General features: G+C 38.7%; 1 long non-coding RNA gene across 1 annotated transcript; it reads left to right on the forward strand.

Moving 5' to 3' along the window:
- The first annotated feature begins 1,145 nt into the window (after window positions 1-1,145).
- Window positions 1,146-4,042, forward strand: LOC309688907. Its single transcript, XR_014271198.1, has 4 exons — window positions 1,146-1,373; window positions 2,093-2,192; window positions 3,289-3,333; window positions 3,892-4,042. It is a non-coding gene; the product is annotated as an uncharacterized lncRNA (long non-coding RNA).
- The last annotated feature ends 809 nt before the right edge of the window (window positions 4,043-4,851 follow it).

Raw genomic sequence — 4,851 nt, forward strand, 5'->3', positions numbered from 1 at the left:
TTTGAAACCTGGGAAATCAGTCCTTCCACAAAGATTTCCACTGAAAGTCTGCATCTTTCTTTCTTTTCATATGATTCCAGTCTATCAGTAACTGTTACTGCCAACAGGTGTTCTTGGAATACTGAAGTAGTTATGATATTAAATATTGGTTGTTCCATTAAATTCATTGAATCCTCCTCCCCACTCCTCCCCATTTCCAATGATATTAGTGACAATTTATGTAATTTGTCACAAATATCAGTGAAAATCGCATTAGCAATGCAGTCAAAATAATTCTGCACTTTTCGGTCTAAATGCAAATCCATCCCCTTGAATTTGTCCAAGAGTAGATCCAACAAACGTTTTTGGTGAGAATGAGGGCACTTTAAAAGTTTACCAAGCTTTGAAAGCACAGCCTGAATTAATGTCTCTAACCATCTTTCAAAGTCTAAGGTTTTTTCAGGTGGCTCACAGTCTACAGAAGATCTGTGATGCTGTATCTTTTTATATGACTCCGTTTGACTTACGTTTGTTAACGGTGGGATGCTGGCTTCATGTTCAACACAGGATTTCTGCTGCTGGGGATCTGGAATTGGATTGTTTTCTGCTTTTGCAGCACTGTGTTGGTCAGCATTTTGACAGCTTTCTTCTGTGTTAGCTGTTTCTTGGCTGTTAGCATCTATATTCTGTGCTGTATCAAACTCCTGCTCAGCAGAATCGTCCAAAAATTTCACACGTGACAAAACCGTTTTGCCAGTAGTGGTGTGGACAGAACAGTTTTCATGTACAGGGGAGTTCTGGGAAGACCTCAGCGGTGATACTGCTACTGACTGTTCACACAGGTCCATTACGTCCTCTACAAAACCTACAAGCCGCTTAGCGGTGAAGCAATCCGGATAGCCTGAGATAAGCTCTCCCCACTGCTTGATCGAAAAACTACTGAACAAGTTATTCAAGAGGGATACCAAAGCATGTACTGTAGAATTATCCCCATTGGTCTGAACTGTTTCATCATTTGTCATTGTGTTACAGTTCGAGCTTGCCATTTCACTTTTTTGTTTTTTATGTCTAAAATGTTGTTTTGTGTTAAACTCCGTGTTTGAACGTTTAAAGCGCTGCTGTCCCGCTGTGTGAATGCGGTTCAACTGAACAGCCAGGTCTATATATAAGGTCGGTTTAAGGTTTCTTTGTAACGTCACCTGACGTTTCTTTGTAACGTCACCAGTCAAAGGACTGGCCCGCCCCGTCATAACGAAAGGGGCGGGACAAATCTGTTGCTTAGCAACTGAAAAAAAGGCACACCGCGCTGAATGCTACATCCGGCCTGCGACGGTACACCGCCTCCGCACCACCGTTTAAACATGAAGTGTGGATGTTAGAAGATCCCAAATATGGTGAGCTACTGGGAAATTACTCACGTTTTTGTTCTTGAGAGTGAGCGATAATAAGCGACATTTTATTGAGAAATTACAGTAGTCTGTCTACAAAAACTACAAAAATGACCTAAATAAGACAGAAGTACACATTCATTTTTATCGTTTTGTCAACAACAGGGCGCATGAGGTTTGTTCAGTATTTGTTGTGTCTACAAGGCTCAGGCGCCCCCATGAAGTGTCTTATTTGTATAGTTGAAAGCATTATAAAGGAACGCAAAACTAAATTACATATAATTATAATTCTTGGCACTTTCTGGTGTGTGTGAGTTAGTGTTTCTCTTTTATGATTTGTGGGTCCAGCATCAAATTTAGAATCCTTCCCATCACACATGAGGTCTTGAATAATCATCTTATTTTAAAGACCTCGTAGTTTGATAGTTTGCTCTCAGACTGTGGGCTTCCTTGTGGTTTTTAGGATATTTAGAAGTAGAAGGGGATCATCCTTCTGTGGAACCAGCTCCCAGTTTGAATGCAGGAGACGGACACTATCTCTACTTTTAAGATTAAGTTTCAAAGTTACCTTTTTGCCAACGCATATAGCTAGGGCTGAATCAGGTGACCATGAATCCTCCCTTAGTTACCCTGGGACTACCCTGCTGGGGGATTCCCACCATGTGTTTATACACCTCTCTGCATTCAATAATTAGTTCTTGTTCATCTCTGGCTCTCGTCCACAGTGTGTCTTTTGTCCCCTTTTTCGTCTCCTCATCCCCAAAGGGTCGCAGCGGGCTGCCCCTCCCTGACCGTGGTTCTGCCAGAGGGTGCTTCCTGTTAAAAGTGAGTTGTTCCTTCCCACTGTATTGAGGTTTTTTCTTTTTAATTGTAGACTTTCTACCTTACAATCTATACCACCTCGAGGAGACTGTTGTTGTGATTCAGCTCTGCATAAATACAATTAAATCGAATTAAGTGGGTTCAGCTGTTTTGTGAAATAAATGTGAGTGACATGGTAAGTAATAGCCTGCATGTAACTCATGGTAAGAAGAGCAATATCGCCCCCTCCTGGTTCAACCTTTTTTTCTTTGCAGTAATCTTTCCAATAATAATACATATGCACTAACCTCATGCTTGCTGTTAACAATAGCCTAAAGACACAAAATCAAGTTTAGTTTTTTCCTTAAGTTTATGTTTTTTTTTTATATGGTTGGCATTTATTTTGTTTCTTTTTAATAATTATATTGATTCTATTGATTGTTTGCCAAGCACTGAGGTCTCTGCTTAGACTGTGCTACTGGGATCACTGATTTAAAAATGAGGCAAAAGCACCAAAGTTGTGCTCAAAAATAGTACAGTGAGCTACAAGCTGTTGCTGTAGTAATTCTAACACACTTATTGTTTTTAAATACATACATGTTTAGTTCTTTTAAACCTAATTATATAATTTTTTTTTGCAAAAGTGTCACCTAAACACCCAAATATACGTAATTCAAAACTTACTTTAATTATTACCCATTTGGCTGGTAACATGGACCCAGTCTGATGGATAGTTACTGAACAGATAGTCTTTTCTTTAAAGGCTGCATTCAGAGCAAATCATTGTAAAAACAAGACAAGTCAATAAAAAACAAGTAATAACTATAATACTAAACTACAATAGAGAGAAAATCCAGTAAATATAATTATATTATGTAAAAAATATACAAATATTTACCTCTAATTTAAAAAGACATTACAAGGGTACTAGTTTCATTTTAATCTAAACATAATCTAAATTGACACTAAATCAGTTTAAATATTACAGCTGAAGGTGATTTTAATAAATGTACTGCTGCTTGACTTTGTTTTACTACTGCAGTATAATTTATCATGTACAAAAGCTCCAAATGTTGTTTCTCTGACTTAATGTTCTGATGACGTTTGTGTTACTTTGCAGGAAATAGTCAGGACCCAGATGAACCTGTGCTGGAATTCAGTGTGGGTGAGTAATATGAGCATTTATGAAGGCTGTCCATGACCTGTAATTAAATTTAGCGTCATTAGTGCCACTCATTGCAAGTGACAGTGCACATGCTTTCAGCATGGAGTCTGCTCTTATGGTAGCAAAATAAATTCAGAAAATCTCCATCAAAAAGCAGCTCAGCAGCAGAAATATATATGGTCAGCTGGTTGTGAGTTAATGAGCATGTGAAATCAGTGTGAACATTTTGAAACAACAACTCTCCAACCTCGTAATTGTAAGACTGCCTGTGCAGCCACAGGAGCCTTCAGAGAGTCTTCCTGCTTGTCTCTTGGGTTGATTTGCTCGTGTTTTCTCACCCAGTCAATGACTGTAAAAGGGCTGGACTAATTGAAGGCAGGTGTAATTGATTGCACTGATATGCTAGTCTACTTATAGCCCACATTACAAACACTGCTGTGTTATTTTGTCTCTCAGTGCAGGTATGTAATGTGACAAAACCTCTAATGATCTGATATGTTTGGGATGGATGGGCTGTGAATTATATAGTGAATTGTCTTATTTTGTCGCTCTGTGCAGGCTTTCTACTTACAGGGTGGTGGGTCTCAGAGGACAATTGCTACCCCTGTTGAAGTGAACAACGTGTGGAGTGCAACTGGCTTTGTGGCATAGCTGGCTCTGGCCTTGGACTGTGTGTTTTTACTTTGTACCTAAATGGGACACTGGACTTCTAACTACTATTCATTGTGTTTATAAATAAAATTTTAGAATTTTATTGACTGTCATCTTTTTGCCCACGGTGGAGACGGTTGGTCAGACCTAGAATCTGTGTGTGTGTGTGTGTGTGTGTGTCATCAGCAGGGTTTTGCATAAAAGAGTGTGAGCAGGTCAAAAGGTCAATTCATTTATTGTAGTTTTATGGCAGCACCCTCTAGTGGCCTTGAAGCAAACAGTCTCCTAACTAAGCCATGGCATCTCTGGTCTCTCCTACTTTTGTATGCTCTGCTGGAGGAGCAGCATTGGATCTAGTGATACTGAGTAAGCTGATTAGGACAGGCCTGGAGAAATGTGGTTTGCATGAAGTATCAGGAAAAAAACAACCTTGTATTGTAAAATAATAATACACGAATAATAAATACTTTTCATGACATTCAGATTTCTGGACTCACGAGTTCATAGAACATTAATGTTACGAAACATTGAGAAGTCTTAAAACTACATTGTATACTTATTATTTATTTACTTTAATCAGATTTGACTGGTATTTTTAAACATTAAGTTTTTGTTCCTTCAACTATTGTATTTAAGCTTATGACTCACTCACAGTATGTTTATATAACTGCCTAAAAAACGGTGAGGATGTGGCCGCAGTGGCTGAGAAGCAACTTTACCGTCCAACTTTTTTTCAACTTTAATTTATATACACTCAAAAATATAAACGCAACACCTTTGTTACTGCTCCCATTCCCCATGGGATGGACGTAGAGACCTAAAATTCATTCCAGATACACAATATAACCATCCCTCCCAAACAGTGGT

Source organism: Aulonocara stuartgranti (assembly GCF_965226115.1).
Source record: "Aulonocara stuartgranti genome assembly, chromosome: 15".
In the NCBI taxonomy this organism is placed as follows: domain Eukaryota; kingdom Metazoa; phylum Chordata; class Actinopteri; order Cichliformes; family Cichlidae; genus Aulonocara; species Aulonocara stuartgranti.